At 43.6% G+C, this 19,628-nt stretch overlaps 1 long non-coding RNA gene across 1 annotated transcript in view; it reads left to right on the top strand.

The window, feature by feature from the left end:
• The window catches only part of LOC131907242 (uncharacterized), a 201,666-nt gene extending 200,912 nt beyond the window's left edge, over nucleotides 1-754 (top strand). The window contains exon 4 of the long non-coding RNA XR_009378341.1: nucleotides 691-754. This is a non-coding gene — a long non-coding RNA (uncharacterized LOC131907242). The remainder of the gene's footprint in view (nucleotides 1-690) is intronic.
• Nucleotides 755-19,628: the final 18,874 nt, after the last annotated feature.

The following is a 19,628-nucleotide window of genomic DNA, read 5'->3' as shown; positions in this document are numbered from 1 at the left end:
TTGCTCAGGGGCTGTGGAGACGCGGAGGAGATGCGGGTAGAAACGTGTTCCTCGCTTCCTTTGTGTTTTAGGAAGCTTGATTTCATTTGTTTATTTCATGTGACATGAACCATTTTTATCTAATGTAGTGGATCTGGTAGAGATAGATGCTAAGTACAAAATAGTCTGTGAACAGCTTTCATTAGCAACTAACCCCTTGCCCCTCCCAAGTAGAAAATGGTGCCTTTAAAAAAAAAACAAAACAACAATTATTTGGAAAGGTTCCCAGTGACAGAAAGCCTCATGTGTGCAAGGGCAGGCTCACTTTCAAAGAGGTGAAAACTAAGCCCGATGCTTCGACGAAGTTAGAAATGTGGGTATGCACCAACACACACTCAACTACCAGTCTGGTTTCCCAAAGCAGCGGCCCGGCCATGAGTCATGTCTTCTTCCACTCGAAAATGAATTAATAGACGGCGAGCCAAGAAAGAGTTCTCGTGAAAAGTCGGAGGTGTCTCGTCTTTACGTTCCCTGTCCCTGTTGGGTTTATGGTCTTAGAGTGCAGATCCCGGTCTTCTTTCTGTGAACTGAGAAATCTCCAGGACGTACAGTGGAACGAACCCCTTGTCCTTTCTCTTGTGTGGATGCTGGACATCATTGTGGGACTCTCCTCATTCAGATTGTGATGTGTTGTTTTTCTTTTGTTTTCAGGGTGAGAAGTGACCTTTTGAGGTGACTATAACTGAAGATTGAATTATAGAAGCAAAAAAAAAAAAGGTAAAAATCATACATAGTTGCTGGACTTGTATCTAAAACTATTTCAACCTTTGAGGGCTGGGATTTGGTCACTTACTCTTCTGTAGTTGAGACGAACATGCATCTAAACGTGTGTATAAATGTACATGTGTGGCATGTGGGCAGAAGCCTTAAAAGAGTAAAGATTCCCTTGAAGGAATAGCCTATCCGTGTTCTTTGTCCCCCGAATAATATCAGACTTTTCCCAGGTTGTTGTAGCTAAGCTTCAATTAATTTTTGCTTGTAAATTATGTGGGCTTAAGGCGAGAAAGGAATATTCACATCATCAAAGTGGTGATTCATAAAAATGACTTGCCTCAGACATGAGTAACAGGTGTCAGTGCCCTGTGCCCAAGTGGTGGCATCCTATTGATGCTCACCTGCCGCCTCTTCTAATCACCTTCTTTCAGGAATTAATAGTCAGGAACCATAGCAACCGGCCACATTGGTGTTGCTCCTTAGCAGTGTGGGGCACAGCCCTGAATGTCAGCGCTATGCTATCTTGTTGTCTTGACCTTGCTGGGAAATCAGATGAGTGCTTGGTTTTAAAGTTCGAAGTTTTCCCAGAGCCTAATGGGGTTTGATGAATGAAGGCCAGATTTCATTTCCTGATATTCATGGCTTTGAGGGAGCATATGAAACACTCGCATGAAGTGTCCGTATATGCCTGGTGGTTGCTTGCCATCAGGAGCATCCCAGAGTGAAGCCCACCTTTCTCCCAGAGTGAATCTGAAGGTTCCTTTAATGTATGAAATTTAAAAGTTTATTTTTATGGTGCCCATTTTTTTTTTTTTTTAAGTTTTAAGACAAGTGTATATTGCATTTTTAGTGGGCCTTGAGCCTTCCCCATAAAGACATTCCTTTTTCTTGAGCTGAGCTGGCCTTCCCATCTCACGTTTTAATTTTGGCCCTTAGTAGTTCCATTTGATTTAGTAGGTTTGTGTCCATTTAATAGTAAGTTTCTTTGTGGCCGTATTGAATCCTGTCTTTGCTTAGCTTTGCTATTTTGTTTCGAGTGTTTGTAAGATAGAGACATTTTAGAACCTTGAAGATTATTTGATTAGTCTTTAATCTCACATGGGGTCTTTGGCTCTAGAGTGCGTCATGGGGAGAGTGGATTCATTTTCGAGATATTTCTGGTGTATTTGGGGTCCCACAGTTCAGACTTGCCTCATTTGGGAGACACCGGATTGATGTCCAGAGGTATCTCATGTCCCCTCAGATATTCCAGCAGGGAAGGGAGTGATGTTTCCAGCCTGTGAGGTTGTTGGCCACAGTGGGAGGTGCTAACGAAGGCTTCCCTTGCCTGAGACTCAGTTTGGGGCTTTCTGCCAAGTGCTGTCTAGTGAATGTTTCCTGCTTCGGGGTCACTTAGACCTCTGTCTCAGCCACTCCTCACACTCTAAATGCTGTCGCCTCTAGAATAGATCTTAATCCAGGATGCTCTGCAAGTGTTTAGTTCTTCTCCCGCTGTTAGAAACACAGGAAAAGCTGAACATTGAGATTCATCAAAGCTATCAGGGAGTTCAGAGGAAAACTTGATGGGGCGTGGTAGCCCACGCCTTTAATGACAACACTCTAGATGCAGAGGCAGTCAAATTTCTGTGAGTTCAAGGCCAGCCCAGGCTGCACAGTGAGAGCCTATCTCAAAAAACAAAACAAAACAAAAGGTATGTTGAGGCCTGAAGGTGGGGCTCTAGTGAAGAGTTTGTCTAGCATTCTTGAGGTACTGGGTTCAACATCCATAGATTTAACAAACAAACCAAAAAAGATATAAATTTAAGCTTGAGACTTGCCTTATCCACAAAGGAGCTTCATCTGTGGCTTCTCAGTGCTCTGCTATCATGAATGATCTGATGTCCCTCAAGCTTTAGAGTATCATGGGATTCATGGGACAAAGGGAACTTTGCAGAATAGGTATTTCTGTCAGTCTGTCCAGTGAAAACCTCTTGGAGGCTCCTTCTGATGCATGTGAAGTATATATTCTGTTGTATCATTCACCATCGTGTAAGTAAGCCCCTCTCTTAGAGAATTTTTTAGATCCTGAAAATATTGTGTTTTTGTGACATCTCCTTTCAGGAAACAAAGGAGGCTCGTGGCATGCTTATGTAATGCCTCTCATTGACTAGAATTCTTGGGACTCGGTGTAAGAAGTTTTGTTTGGGGGCTGGACAGATGGCTCAGAGGTTAGAAGCACTGGCTGTTCTTCCAGAGGGCCAAGGTTCAACTGCCAGCACCCACATGGCACCTCACAACTGTCTGTAACTCAAGTGAATCTGACACCTTCATACAGATATATATGCAGGCAAAACACCAATGCATATCAAAAAAAATAAAAATAAAAAGAAAGTTTGCTTAATCTTTTTTTTTTTCCATTTCTGCTTTTCTTAGCTTGGTTTTTGTTCCTTATATATAACCTTCATTTTTATTCTCAATAAACATTTGGTAATTTGACATTTTTTTGGTTCTATAGTGTCCATTCCATCTTTCTTTTGACTCCAAATTTGCCTTTAGACAGGGTCAAAGATCTTCCGAAGTCAAATTCATACATGTATGTATAGATACATATGTGTGGCACTTGTGCAGTAAGAGAAAAGCATTTTCTATAAGAGTCAACCCGATTTCTAAAATTTCTCATTTTGTTATTTAGTTCTGCGGAACTTGAGTTGAAGAATGCATGCACGCGCACATAGGTATATTATGTGCGTACAGATACAGATGTGTATTTTTGGTGTACACTGTATGTGTCTGTACTTCTGAGTGTTTGTTTGGAGGCTAGATGCCAACATGGCGTACTTTTCTCAGTCATTATCCACCTAATTGTCTGAGATGGCTTCTCTCACTGAACCTGGAGCTTACCAATTGGACTAGTCTGTCTGGGCCATGAGCCTCAGGGTTCCTCTGCTGGGTGCCCCTAATGTGCTGGGGTTCTACCACCATGCCCAGATAATATTGTCTTCAGATATTAGACATCCCCATGCCTCATGGTTTATATGGCACTTCTGCTTTTTTTCAAATGATTAATTTATTTGTAAAGAAAGTTAAAAAAATCTTCAAGGAGAGTACAATTACAGTAATTTTTTTCCTACCCCAATTTGAGCTGCTTCTTTTTTTTTTTAAATGTTAAATGAAGGAGCTACAGTGCATATTCACAGTTTGCATTCATTGTGTCTTGCATAGTATGGATGATTTCTTAAAGATTTAAAATGCTTTTCAGCTAATTGAAATGTATTCGTTCTTTTAGAAGACTGTATTTGTGTGAGTCCAGCATTTCCTTAACAGCAGCACCCTTCTAAGGTGCTCCATTCAAATGATCTGTGGGGTTATTTTTGTTTCAATTGTCACTTTATTGCAAGATGGCATAATTCATTATAAATTTAAACTGCAATTTGGTAATTTTAGTTGGGCAACAGGTTGGTTGCTACAGATTTACTTTTACAAATACCAAACAACTCCAAATGCAGAGTCATGATCAGAACTGTCAGGCTGGGCAGCATTGGGTAACCAGGCATGATGGTGCGGGCCTGCCATGCCATCATTAGGTAGGTAGAGCCTAGAGGATCAGCAGCAGTACAAGGCCAACTTTGACAACATAACAAGTTCAAGACCAGCCTGGGCTATAAGAGCCCCTGATTTAAAAAAACACACTCACAAAACAAAACAAAACACCAAAACCTTTTTTCTTTTAAAATGGAAAGACAGAAGAAAAGATTCAGCATTTAAATTAAATTATGTTCCTATTAACCTATGAACATGCTGTGGACACAGTGTTCTTCATTGCATAGCTAGTTGACTCCACTGGCCGGAATATGATCAACCCTGAGCTAGACATTGACTACTCTGTCTAGATACACCACACACCCATGTCTGGGTTGTAATGGCCAGGCTGTGATCTATGCTGCGGCAGTTAGTGTTTGAAATCAAATAGTCATTGACTTCAGTCATGTAGCGATCCAGCTAGTCCCATTTGACCAGGGAGGTCTCTGTATCCTCTCTCTCTTTCCCTAGGGCTCTCTCCTTATCTGTGTGGCTGAAGCTAAGTTGTTGCCACAACATGGGGGAGCCCAAACTACTCCATTTTCTTTGAAGCAAAAGTTAAAGATTACTCACATGACACCTCTTGACATGTAATTGATGAGATTAGGGAAGGGCTCCATGAAGTTTCAAGGGCTGCTGGGAAATGTTTTTGAGTGAAGAGAAGACTGGAAAAGACTGAGGAGTAAATATAAGAGGTCAGACCATCCATAACTTCTTTATGGAGTGAATCACTCCAATCTAATCCTCCTTCTGTCTCTCCTAACCCACCCTCCCTCCCTCCCTCCCTCCCTCCCTCCCTCTCCCTCCCTAACTCTCATTCATTTATTCATGTAGATGTACCTGTACACACATATTAATTGTTACCACAGATCCCTATTAATAGGTCTTGCTGTACTCTTGGAGCATAGGTCCTCCTTAAAAAGATGTAGTCTCTGTCTTCACAGGGTTTATATTCCAGAGAGAAGACAGACTCAATTGCTAATAATGACTTAGAAAGGTTAGCTATGGTTGCTGTTTGAAAGTGACCCAGAGCAAGGAACAGAAGGTGCCCAGTACAGAAGTGTGAAGTCGACTTTCTTGTACTTTCCATAACAATGCCGTTGTAAATTATTAGGCAGCTTAGTGTTTCATATTCAGATTTCTTGAATTTATAATTAACACATAGTTCGATTCACTCATTTAAAGTGTGTTTACTGTACAGGTGCTTTGGGTGTTCAGGCAGTTTGCTGCCTACCACCTTACACCGTGTATCTTTCGTCAGCCAAGAAGGAAGTCTTTGCATCAGGTAGCAGCCGTTCTCCATTCTGCCCTCGGTTGAACCTACTGACAGCCATTGCTATACTTTTGTCCTGGTAGCTTTGCTTACTTGAGGTGTGAATGGAATCATGTAGTCTCTGCTGCTTGGACACTAACTTCTTCCTTGTAGTGTAAGCAGTTTAGATTGTCCAAGGTGTATAGAGTTTTAAACTTCCTGAGTTCTGACTCCTAAGTCCAGTAGAGTGGTGGCGTGTAATGTTCTTAGCAGGGATAGACTGATGGAAAGCCTAGGTTTTGTTCCATAGATATTTTTATATTTTTTTCAGAATTGATAGGGTCTCTCAGCAGTTAAATTTCTAAATCTTATTGTTGTTTTCAAACTTGGCTGCTTTTTTGTTGTATTTTTTTTTTTTTTTGAGTTAGGGTCTCACTGTGTAGTCCTGGCTGTCCTGGGACTCACTATGTAGAACAGGCCGGCCTTGAACTCATGATCCTCTTGTCTCTGCCTCCTTCAGCAAATCCTGCTGGCAGTGTGGGCCACCACAACCAGCTTGGCCACTCTTAAGCACCATTGTCATGATCCTAAACTAACTTCCTGTGTAAACAAGAGCTGCCTTTTCTTTTGCCAAGAAAACATAGTTTAAACATATTGATTTTTCAGAGAAAGATGCTCAGTGGAATTGGTTTTCTGCAGATGGACATGAACACACATTTCATAGTAAAGCTAGTATTTGTAGGCGTGTGCGTGTGGCTGTATTTTACAGTGAGCAATGAAAAACGGAAGGAGGGCATGCATGGCTGGAGTGATGGCTCAGAGAGAGGTTAAGAGCCCTTGCTGTGCTTCCAGAGGATCAGGGTTCAGTTCCCAGGACCCCCATCGCAGCTCACAACTTTCTGTTACTCCAGTTCCAGTGGATTCAACACTGCCTTCTGGCCTCTTTTGGTGCTAAACCATACATGCAGCCAAAACAACCATACACATTAAACAAAAACAGGAAAGGAATACATACATGCTTTCCCCCGCCTCCTTTGTGGTATTGAAGATTAAACCATGTGCTAGGCAAGAGCTCTCCTTCTGAGCTATTTCCATAGCCCCAGCCATACCTTTAAAATGGCATTTTTGGTGTTCCATCTGCTGATGGCTCATTTTTTTTTTAAAAGATTTATTTATTACATATACAGTGTTCTTCCTGCATGTATGCCTGCAGGCCAGAGGAGGGCATCAAATCCCATTATAGATGGTTGTGAGCCACCATGTGGTTGCTGGGAATTGAACTCAGGACCTCTGGAAGAGCAGCCAGTGCTCTTAACCCCAGAGCCATCTCTTCAGCCCCATGGCTCACATGTTTTAACTGTTCGCCTCAAACATCATAGAAGTCCTCATGTGAGGTGGCAGCTGGTCAGCTTAACAGTAATGTAGTAAATCTCACTTTTCTTGGGTGATTCGGAACCTTCAGGAACAAATACAACCAGTAATTGTGTAGAAACTCAGCGAGGGAGCTAGTTAGATTGGTATTGTGCTTGGGGACCTGAGTTGGATCCCCAGAAACCACATGAGAAATGGAACAGACAGAAAGCGCGGGGATGGTGGCATGCTCTTGGAATCAAGAGCTGAAGAACAGAGACAGATTCTCCAAGCACTGGCCAGCTGACCCATCGTACTCAGCAAACCAGTGAGAGCCACTGTCTGAAGAGGAATGACATCCAGCGTTTTCTCCAAGCCTTCACACATGTGGACCTGGACAGGAACACGCACCCAAACATGCACACACAGAGACAACAACAATGGGGACCGTGCGTGCATGGGAACCTTGTTCATGTTCTCGCACAGTTCTCAGTGGTGCCGTGATGGTGGTGGCCCGGATGGAACCTTCCTTCACACATCACTACTTGTCCTGATGACTTCTGCTCAGGGCTCGCTTTACAGTCGATGTTCGTGGTAGCTTCGTAAAAGACTCCTCATGATTGAGACTTTGTAAAGATGGAATGAAGCTTAATCATTTGCTTGTTCTCAGCCCCTCATGTGAACTATTACACTTCCGAGGTCTTTGGATAAAGGGTGATGTGTAGGGAAAAAAATGAAAAAAAAAAATCCTCAATTTTTTCTACTCTGTTCAAACCCAGTCATTTTGAAGTGTGAAAATCCTGCAACTTCCCCCTTGAATTTTGTGTATTAGTCCACATGTAGCATATAATTAAAGGTAATTACATGTTTTGTTAATTACCTGACAGTGTGATAAGTTACATAAAACGACTCTTAATTAAAAAAGCAAACTGGCATCACGGGGTGGATGGATTATTTCCGTCCATTCGTTCATGTGGTACTTGGAAGAACCCTCCTTGCCTGCCAGTCTTGTACTGAGAGTGCCAGGCAGTTGCTGGAGGTCAGAGGAAGTGTCTTAGAGCCATTCATTACAAATTGTGCAACTTGGAAGTTTAGAGCAGTGATTGTTCAGAGTAGGAGTTGAGACCAATTTGTGAATTAGGCAATCGTTTTAGTGGGTTGTATTCAAGACTGGTGAGGTGTGGTGTGGTGCGGTATGGGGTGTGTGTGTACGTGTGTGTGTGTGTGTGTGTGTGTGTGTGTGTAGTTCAGGTAGTTGAGGTGTGTGTGTGTGTGTGTGTGTGTGTGTAGTTCAGGTAGTTGAGGTAGGCCCTTGCCTACAACCTTGTTTTAGACAAGCTTCTGGGTGTTCTCCTGTCTCTACCTCGCATCTGCCCATCAGAGTGCCAGGATTAGCGGCGTGTGCACCTGACTTTGCCTGTGTTCTAGAGGTCTGAACTTGGATCCTCATGCTTTCCTGGGAATCACTTTACCCACTGAGCCCTCAAGCCTGTTTTTAAGTGAGTGTGCATACTGGAGCATCATTTTCTAAGTTATAAATGCACACTATGAGGCTTTTTAAACTTAGTTTCCGTAATGTAAATTAATCCAGTCTGTATGTTACATCGATTCATTTGCTTGTCTGTTCACCCCGTCTTTATGAAGTGCCTGCTCTGTGCCAGGCATTGTGCTAGGACCTCCCCAGTCCAGTAGGAAAGCCACTCTCCACTTGCGGTTGGTGAGCACTTGTCCTATGGTTGACCAGGACTTACATGTGGTATGGGTATAGCTCCGTAAAGTATTTCAAGGCTTTCATATTGAAAACGTATGAAAAATTTGCATGCTTTTCGTTATTGACGGCATACTGAAATAGCCAATTTGAATCTGTTGGCCTCAGTAAAATGACTAAATTGTGTTTCAGCTGTGTTTTTACTTATGGTAAGTAGTCGTAGTTCCAGTGACGTGTGTGGCGAGCCTGCTGCTTCCCTTGGACAGTGGTGGCCGTGAGAGTGGGGAGCAGCAGTGGCCATCAGTGGCCAGGTCCGCTGCCCATTGCTCTGGAGAGTGTGCATGGCCGGGCAGACCTCGTGAGTGTGTGTTGATGAGAATGGAGCATGGGGAGAGGGGTCAGATGCCAGAGGGGAAGGCTACAGCTGTAGCTAGGTAGTCCATGGAAGCCTCACTCCGGAGTAGACACATTGGTGCATGCTCTGAGAGAAGTGTCCTGCTGGTAGCAGCCAACAGGAGGGTGGTGGGGCATAAGGTCAAGGAGAAACACGACTTACTATATTCTTAGCAAAACGAGATCCTTGGAAGGGCAGCAACAAATGCATGCTTTAAGTGCATCACTCAAATACCCTGACTTGAAAATAGCCAGTGTGGGGAGGAGGCCAAAGGAGGGAGGCCATTTAAGAGAGTACCTGTGAATCCCACTGAGATACAGTGAGGACTAGGTGATTTAGACTGATGGTGGCCACAGCGGCTGGTGAGACTCCATTGCTGTTGGAGTTTATTTAAGGTAAGCTGGAGACTTTTCTAGTGGAGAGATGATATTTTGTCAAAGGTGACTCAAAGACTTTCTCCCTGCGTGACAGGGTATATTACTAAGAGAATTCACTGATGGGATGCTCTATAGGAAAACAGAGAAGGGAATCAGGTGGAGGGCTGGAACTTTTACTCCAAGCTATTTCTAATAGGATGGAAATGCCATTGGTTGGAGTAGGGACGCGGTGAGCTGGCACAGCCTGGGTGATGAAGGAAGGGGCAGAGTGTAGTGATGAACACTGGGGTTTGCAGCTGTTCGTTCTCACTCAGATGAGATCCCCATGAGCCTTTGGATATGCAGTTCCAAAAATATTCTAGCTAGGGGCTATCAGTGCAGGATTTACAGGCATATAAGAGAGATGTAAGACACGAAACTTCATCCACTCACCCCGGGAACGCCGCTTGGACATGAATGAGAAAGACTCTGAGCCAGGGTCTGAAAGCCGCCACTGCAGAAACGTTTATCAAGGACACCGAGGAGTCAGGGTCAACCGTGGGAGGAAGGGCTAGGATAATAGCTCATTCAGTAAAGTACTTGTCACACAAAGGTGAGGACCTGAGGGTTAGCCTCAGATCCATGTAGAAAATCAAGCATAGGGACATGGATTTGTAACTCCAGTACTGGGGACAGGGGAGACGTAAGGATGCCTGGGGCTTGCTAGACAGCCACCTGAGCCCTTTCAGCAAGTTCCAAGCCAATAAAAGTCTGTCTTAGAAAACAGGGTGGTCAGTACCCTAGGAACAACAACTGAGGTTGTCCTCTGGTCTCCACCTGTGCGCGCGCGCACACAGAAGATCGTAGTGAATGAAAAATTAATTGAGGTGTTTTGAAGGTTATCAACCATATCACACAGTGTTAAGAGGTCAAAGAGATGGTAACAAAGACCCGGCCATCATGTGTGTCTAAATGAAGTTAGTTATGACCTTAAGGATAGTAAAATGTATTTGAGTTTTAATTCCATAAGTTGTTCTGACTTCACCTAATGACTAATTAGATGGTCTCATGGTTTACATACAAAATGTCCCCAAGGCCTTGTGTGCTAAGTGTTTTGGTTCTCAGCTGATTCTGTTGAGAAATGATTGAACCTGATTGGTCGTTTTTGAGGTGGGAGCTGGCTGGAGGAAGAAGACACTTCCAGTCTCCTTTCCTCTTGGCTTCCTGGTCACCGTAATGTAAAGATCTTCCTCAACTGTTTGCTTCCGCTGCCACATTATTCTGCCTTGTATCAGGCCAGAAACAACAGGACTCGCTGACCATGAGCTGGACCCTCTGAGACAGTGAGCTCAGACACCTTTTTCTTCCTTCAAGTTCTTTCTCTCGGGCATTTTGTCACAGCAAGGAAAAGCTAACTCAGATGCTTACATGATTTTTTCCTTACTTCCTTTCCACCCTTCCCTTTGTTAGGGTCACACATTTGTCCCCAAACCTTGCAGCCTCACTTCTGGGATGTCTGTGTCGTAGTTCAGCCAGAGAGGAAAGAAGAACAACACGATCTTATGGGTTTTGCCCCTTTCCAAACCTCCTTTAATTCAGTGGCATAGAAATCAGGGCTGCACTTGGGTCTCTGTATAGAGTGCGCTCTTTTAATATTCTCAGCTGCACTGTAGCTTGGTGTGGTTAACGCACTCTCTAGATTAGTAAGGAACTAGTTTGAACCTGAGCCACAAGCCCGTCTGCCACCCTTTCCTTCTACTAATATGGGTAGTCTTTGATGGCTGCACCCGTCTTTCAAGTTAACTATGCACACCAGAAGTCTCTCTTACTCAAAATATCATGAAACATCGTTGATCATGTTCCCAGTTCCTGAGCCAGCCTCTCATCCTCAAGCATGTAGGGGATGGGTGGCAGAGGAAAAGCGATGTGCAGAGATGTACTGGAGGACTGAGTGCCATTAACCTGCTACTGGGTGAGTCACCTTGTGGGTGATTCTGAACAATATGCTTATCTTTCCATTACATTGTAACATTATTAAGATAATTATAAGAGCAAAGAATCTGGGATGGAAAATATCCTTGGCAACTTCACCTAAACAGTTCATCACTTATGTGTGTCTCACCATTGTTTTTGGTATGGAGATCTGTCCCCATGCATTGGTGCTTGGTACTCTGTTTTCCAGCCCTCATCTCTAACCTGTCAGGAGTAGTCCCCTAAGTCCCCCATGTCTGTACCTGAACTTGAAGGTTGTCATGGTGAAGGTCACTGCTAAGTCCTCTCCTTCTGCTGTCCTGCGTTTTTAGTTACATCCCTCTCCGTTCCTTGTGAATGCTGACGTCTCTGTGTGAGGCATTGTGAAAGAATATAATTGGGTTTTTAAAACATGTTTTTGTGATTTATTTATTTTTACTTCATATGCATTTTTGTTTTACCTGCATGTACGTATGTATGAGGGCATCAGATTCCCTGGAATAGGAGTTGTAGACAGTTGTGAGCTATCGTGTGGGTGCCGGGAATTGAACCCAGGTCCTCTGGAAGAGCAGCTGTTACTCTTAACTGCTGAGTCATATCTCCAGCCCAAGAATATAATTAGATTTAAAGGGTTGTGGAGGGTCCATTGAGATGCCTCAGTGAGTAATGATGCTTGCTGCCAAGCTTGAGGACCTGAGTTCAATCCCCAGAAACTACATGTTGGTAGGAGAGAACTGACTCCAATAGGTGTTGTCAGACCTGTACACTCATGCTGTGGCATGCCTCCTCTCCGTCCCCAAATAAATAAATGTAAAAAGGAGAATTAAATGTTGGTGAGATTTTACATTCCTCATTAGTTTCTCTTCAATGAATTTATTAATTTGATGCACATCACACCATCCCATGGATCCAAGACCATGTGTTTTGCTTGTAGTGTAGTTTGCAAGAATTTGAGACAGGAAGTTTCTAAACATTAAGTTATGAGGCATATTTCTTCTCTTGCCTGAAGTCACCCTTCAGACTTGAGCACACAAGGTGGGAACTGGGTCCTTTCATGGGCCAGCCATGCACCCTCACCTCTTTTTATGATCCTGAATTTAAGTTGCCCCTCCACCCCACCCCTATCCCATTTCTGATGCCCCAGCAAGTCATTCATTTAATTTGTTTATGGTTAGACCTTCAAGTGTCCCCACGGTTGAGTTTCATTGAGACTACTCTGAAAAAATTCAAAAGTACTTACAGCTCCCAGAATACAGACATGGAGGTTTTCCTGCTTGCTGCTCCTCAGAGGCATAGTAGTTAGTGCATTAGTTTTATTTGTGTTTGTGTGAGTGTGTGCATGTATGTGTGTGCATGTACAGGTGCCCTCAGAGATCTTCTGGAGCTGGAGTTACAGGAGGTTGTGAATTCTTCAGTGTGAGTTCTGGGAACCAAGCCTTGGTCCTTGGCTAGAGCAGCAGGTCATTCTTAACTGCTGAGCCTCCATGGTAGGAATTTGAAATGGTAGGAAAATAGACCAAATACAAAGTACAAGTGATCTAAAATCATGGCACTGAGAGTAACACACACACACACACACACACACACACACACACACACACACACACACACAAAGCATGCAGAGAGAGACAGACATTTCCTTCTATGGTGACACGATATAGATGTATTTAACAAAGTACAACATATAGAATCTTATACACATTTAAAAATGTGATATCACATAGGCAACACTTTTCTTCATCGGAGAATTTGGTGACTTTTTGTTTGTGCTTTTATTTTGGTGGTCTAGGGCTCCAGTGGAGGGCCTCACATGCTGGACAGGAGCTTTGCCTCTAAGCCGCCCCTCCATCCCGAAGTGTTCTTTAAGGCCCTTGGCTTGCATCATATGGCATCGCCCTTTTGGAAGTTCTAACATGTCACTCCTTCTCATTGTCATGTCTTGAGGCTGTGGCTAGGTTTTGTACTATATATTGCCATAGGTCCACTGAACACAGATGCCTCTCAACTTCTTTTCTTTGGTGTAGGTTACAGAATTTTTGGTCTCTCCTCACATCCCACCATCATGCCTTTCATAACACACTGGTTTGTATTTGCTACCAGTGCTGGTTCAAATGTTTATTTCTCTGCAACTTTGCCAGTGGTGGGCTAGCATTTATTTATTTTTTTTAATTTAAGATGTAAAACAGTGTATTTTGTTGTTGCTGTTGTTACTCTCCTTTACTTGTTGGAGGTCAACACTGACAAATGAAGTCCACAAGTTTGGTTTGTTTCTTTAGGCTGTTTGTGTTTTCTGATTTGTCCACAGTGTTCAGGACAGCCAGGGTTGGAAAGGGTAGACAGGTAGAGGGAGCCAGGATGCTAAAGGGACGTCTCAGTGGGTGGTCACTGCACCAGGGTCTCTATCTCAGGATTCATACAGCACTTCCAACTTCAAGTTCCTCCTTTTGTTTATCAAACCTCATCGAGTATCTGCTTGTTCTGCACTGCGCTTTAAATACCAGCAGAGAACCAAATAGATAAATTAATCAAAGTTATTCATTAAACAAACCACAACTCTTGGGAGAATAGATGGGTCCATCGGCCCCACCGTTTTGTAGAGGACCTGCTGACCAGTCTCCAGGAGGCTCCTAGCAACAAGAGAACAAACCATCACTAATTCTGCTCTCTCTGGCTTATCCTCAGCAGCTGGCATTAAGGTGCTGTTCCTCCAGACTCCTTTGGTAGCATCCTTATTACCCACTGATGACTGCTTCCTTTGGCCCTGGGCTCTGTAGTGGAGACTCTTCTGTAAGTTTCTCCTTCAGTCCTTTCCCCATTGAGCTAGCTTCCTTCTGCTTTGGGGCCCCAGAGGCCAGAATGAAGCCGCCAGGTACACTAAAGTCATCACACCCTGAGGACAGCCCTGGGTGCTTCAGGGAGTATCCTCATTCACAAGGGTTAAGTGAGGTGCCATTCAGGGTTGAGCTGTAGAGGATACATAGGGGCTTCTGCCCTGTCTCTGGTGGGTTTTTGTCTTAGTGTGCGGATTCCATCATCCACCTCTGATCCAGCCCTGGATGGCAGATTACAGAGGAAGGAAAATGCAAAAGCTAAGTACAATTCTTTTCCCAGACCTGTTCTGGCTTTCCATGAGCTGGGTGTTTTTGGAGGAAAGGCCAAAGCTAGGATCCAGGGTTAGGATCACAGACCCAATGGGCAGGGTCACACTCTCATTCCCCATTCCCAGAAATCCACTTGAAAGTCATATTCTGATTGTGAACGTCTCTGGTTCTGTCATAAGGGCTTCAAAACAGAACTGGTTTTTAATGGAAATGTAAAACCAATGTGGTGGTTTTAGGTGCCAGCGTGGTGGCCAGGGAGCTTGTTCCATTCAGTCTGTGATGTAAGTCTTGGCAGGCTTGTGAAGTAAGCCTATAGAGGCCATTTTTGGGGTATGGTTACGGGACTAGCACATTCGGTCACTAGTCTCCAACTGTGAAATGAGGGACTCACCTTACAGGGACACTGGAAAGATTATACAGTGGGTCTTGTGTTGTTGCTTAAGAGTTTGGGGTTCAGAGTCTCAGCTTGAGACTCAGCCCTACTCTTTAGCTTTGTGGCCTTCTGAGTTAAAATAGTCTTTTGTCCTGAGTTAAAACAGTTGGGTCAAAACTGGTCCTTCCTCTATGGAGAGTTGGGAGAGGCACTGGGATTTCCTACATGCCAAGTTTTTAGGGTGTCCTCCCATGTCCAGTGAGGACCTGGTAAATGTTGGCTCATAGTAAGTTTTCAAGAAGGCTGATCACCTTTACCATTAAATATAATTTCAAGATGCTGAAGTGTTTTTATTTTTAAACATGCCATACCTTATTAGAGAAAGACTGATAGACACAGAGAGGAAACACAGCCAGACCTTTTGTTCCCTGCCCAAAATTTAGGGGGAAAATTAAGATCTTGAGTAGAAATGGAATCTGATTTCCAAAGACTGATACTAAAGTTTGAAACCGTCTTCCTTCTGCCCTCAGCTGCCTTCAAGGGGGATGGAGTGGGGCCACTCTGAAGGACCCGGCTGTCCTGGCTTTATAAATTAGAGTCGGATATTAGGTACATTACAGTCTTGTTCTAAGGTTGGAGATCATATAGGGCCTTACCACTGGCGCCCTGGAACTCCTGAATTCAGACAAAAATTGCTGAGCTTGCAAGCTTTCTAAATCCTGAACTTTTGTTTGCAAAAAGGCTTTCTGGAACTGTTCATGAGAATCATTGGTTACAAGCTTATTATGGAACTGATACATACAGGGCACATTTAAAGGGTATGTGGGCTGAGCATCGTGTGTAGAACAGTAATCCTACTTCTAAGAAGGTGAGGCAGGAGGATTAGGAGGTTGAGGCCAGGTCCTTTCTCCAGTGAATGAATGAATGGAGAAAGGAAGGAAACAAAAATCGAGCAATAAGCTTGTGCCTCTAGAGTAACTGGTAGAAATGTTGTCATCAGATATTCACTCTGTCCAAATGTGGGTATTCGTGTGTGAGTGTGCACAAAAGCCCTGCCTATCCAGGAGACCAGAAGAAAGGCTCTTTGTCACTACTAGGATGTGTTTTGAGGTAGTAGGAGATTGGCTTTCTGGACCCACTTGGCAAGAATGGCCTTGACCTTGCCATCAAACAAAGGAATACATGGCAGCAACCCGTTCTCTGAAATCCCCACAATCCATCATTTTCAATGAGTGAGCAGGATGCATTCATGAAGCCTCACAGGGCATCTTTTCTCTTTGTCCTTTCAAAGTGCGTGTAGTTTGATCCGTCTTTACTTCTATATGATAATTCAAATCATAAAAGCAACAGCGAGAAGAACATGTGTAAGAAAGCATACATGGCTTTAAAGTTATCCCCAGGGTCTGGGCAACAGTCCTTCCAGGAATCTTTTTCTCTGCATATTTGTCACGGAGTATCCTCAGATGTCAGTGGCTCTTGAACACCTGAGATGTGCCTAGGCTAAATTCACGGGGGCCAAATGTGTAACTTCATAAAGAATTTTTAAAAGATAAGAGTAAAATATCTGATGAATTTGTATATTAATAATATGTTGAGGGGATGTTTTAGATTCATTATATTTAAGAAAATATACTATTAAAATTAATTTTATTTGTTTTAACTTATTAAATGTATCTTCTAGAACATTGAAAATTCTATTTCTGGTTCACATTATAGTTACTTAGAAATCCATCCAAAATACAGCTCCTAATGCTTAAGAGTTTGAAAATCTGTTGCCTGCCGATGCCTTCCAATAACATCTGAAAACAGCAACATTACTATTACTTCATTGTCCAAATCTGTGGGTTTTTTTTTAACCATTCCCACTTTGTTGAACGTTCAGGATCAGAAAGAATGGAGTTTGTGCAGTCACCTTGGGAGCCTGCCTCGTTTTTCCCAAAGGAGAGTATCTGGACCTCAATGAAGACACTATTGACTTTCGAAACTAGGTTGCTCCTTATGGGGCTGTTCTGTGCTTTGTTAATGCAGTATGATGTCTGCACATTCCTCGTCTTCTGCTCACTCCATACCAGAGAACATCCCTACCTTTACAGAGGCAGGATAACCAAAATTATCCCCAGACCCTGCCGTGTGTCAGCTGAATGAAAAGTTTGTCCCAGATGAAAAGCATTGACTAAGGGTGCTTTCCCAGGATGGGGAAACACTGGGTGAAAATTGTGTATATTTGAGCCTGAGGAATGTATATTGATTTATGTTGCAATTTTGTATATATTACTGAAGTATCTCTATAAGAATATCCCACCACTCAGAAGCCCAAATTAAGCAGGTCTCTACAAATTTGATGGCAGGCTAGAGTACAGAAAGTGTTTCAGGCCAGCCAGAGCTACGTAGTGAGTCCCTGTTTCTTAAGAAAATAAATAGATATTAAAAATTAAAAATAAAGAGTGTATATTAGTGAAGTGTTTTCTGTGAGAATCTAAACAGTTCATATTTCTATCTAGAATAACAAGGACTCTCCTTAAACGCTACAAAGAGCTCGGAGAAGGGCAGCTGTGGGTTCCTGCTAAGATGCTAGATAGGGATCTCATTGCTGGGATCTCTCTGATTGCTGCATGCCTGACCTCTTGGAGGGAGCCTGGGGGTTTTGTCTGGGTACCCGGCTTCCCGGTGAGACAGTATACAGTGAGCGCATCCTTGTGCTAAGTGACACACCTGGGATTCTGTGCTTACAATGGAGGGGAAGATGGAGAACCCTGGAAAGAAAACCTTTTATTACTTTGCAGTTGATTTAAGGCTTGCCTGACAGCAAGTAACAAGAATAGCACTTGATGATGCCAAGCCTGGTGGCACAGGCCTGTAACCCCAGCTACCCTCTTGCTAGGCTGAGGAATAAAGATCACAGTTCAAAGACTGCCTGGGATGTATTGTGAGTCAAGGGCAGCTTGGTCAGCTTAGGGAAACTGTCTTTAAAAGTTTATTTGAGGGGGGCTAGGGAAGTGTTAAACTCGGTGTTAGAACACTTGCTTAGCAACCATCAATACTGAAAAAAGAAAAAGGTAAATAATGAAGAATTATTGAAGATCTGACATATGTCAGTCAGGTCTTGCTAAATGCTTTTAAGTGTAATTTCATTTTGTTTGGTTTTTGTCCCCCAGCCCCTGTGGCTAGAAGGCATTCCTCTCCCTATAGGAAGGGTACTAGTGCTTACAGCAGAGGCCAGAATTCATCCACAAACCCAGACCATAGCACTGCCATGTGATGTGGCCAGGATGGGAAGTAAGCAGGCCCACTACTAATGACCCTACTGCTCATTAGTTCACTCTTTCTTCAGGTATTTGGGCCATCTTTCTAGCCACGCCCCCTCCAAGTTCCTTGTAGACATTTGGATTGACAGTGGCTCATTTAATGTGTCCATAGATTGATGTCTGCTGTTTTCAGGACCTATAGCTGAGGTGTTGTAAGTTGGAGAAGATTCCATAGGGAAGTAATCTGGAGGAAAAAAAGAAGTGTGGAGGAACTACAGAGAATGTTTTGTGTTGGTACAGGCTGTGTTGTGGTGAGCTGAGCATAAAGAATATAGTGGGTCTCAGGGGAGTAATGGTGACCAAGTCACAGGTAGAGATTTTGGACTGGATATACATGGCCTTGGGTCTGGGTTTGCAAACTTTTAATTTTAATTTCTTTATAGTGTGTGATGGGGTGAGTCATAGAAAGTATAATGATCATATTGGTATCTTGGGGAGATCACTCTAAAGTATTTAATATGCATGGATAGGAAGAGGGTTGGGGGCGGCCAGTGCCTGAGAACTAGAAGGCAGACCACGTATCTATTCTCACCATGCAAGTGAGTCTCTCTGCTTCTCTAAGTGCTGCTTCCCAAGCTGCCCTGGCACCAGGCCATTGACTGGAAGCAGCAAGAGTTTCTGTAAGGACTCTCTCTTTGGAGCCGTCAGCAAAGGTGATTCCTTCTCCGTGTGAATTCAACTCCATGTGGGGTTCTTTCAGGCTGTTCATACGGCTGCATTCAGCTGGAAAGGTAGCTGTGGTGGGACCAGCCAGGAGGGTGTATCTGCATGCCTGGCAGTTGGGGCTGTCCAGTGTAGTCAACTTTGGGTGAAAGAGGAAGTGGCTAGGCTTCTTCAGGCTCAGTTGAGACCTGCCACTGAACCATTTCTACAGCCTCACATTTGCCAAAGCTCATCATATGCCCAGCCTATACTCAAGGGCACTAAGAAGTACCACTTTTCTCTGTTGACAGTATGGTGATTGAAAATCTAGGGTATCATACTGTTATGTAGCATATTTTTTCCTAAGGAGACGCAGTGCATGCATCTATTCACCCCGTTTAGGAAACCCATAACAGACCAAATACAAATACCATCAAAGTCTAATCTGCTGAATGAGTGAGTTTATTGGGATTACTTACAGGAATATGGATGAGGGGTACTTACTGAAGCAGAAATGACTCAAAGACAACTGTATGACTAATGCCCACCCCAGCATGGGGGACAGCTCACAAAATCTGGCAAACCCGGGGCACACTGCACAGCCTGCAGGTAGTGCAGCAGATTGGAGAGCGTCTTGTCTTTTCTGTTGGTCTAACCCTCTTCCCGGCAGTTCGGCTGGATTCTGCTTCTTCCAGACAGCTGGTCTGGTCTCATCATCTTCTTTGCAGCTCAGCTCCTCTGAGAATCTTTGCAACTCAGGTTCTTCCCTCTGAGAAGGACTCTCAGCTTTTATTTCTTACTCTGGCAGGGAGGAGCCTAGTGAATCCACTCACTTTCAGGGACTTCCTGAAGCTATTTTGAGTTG

The sequence above is a fragment of the Peromyscus eremicus genome, chromosome 3 (genome assembly GCF_949786415.1).
Source record: "Peromyscus eremicus chromosome 3, PerEre_H2_v1, whole genome shotgun sequence".
Lineage (NCBI taxonomy): Eukaryota > Metazoa > Chordata > Mammalia > Rodentia > Cricetidae > Peromyscus > Peromyscus eremicus.
This window is presented reverse-complemented; position numbering and strand designations above follow the sequence as displayed.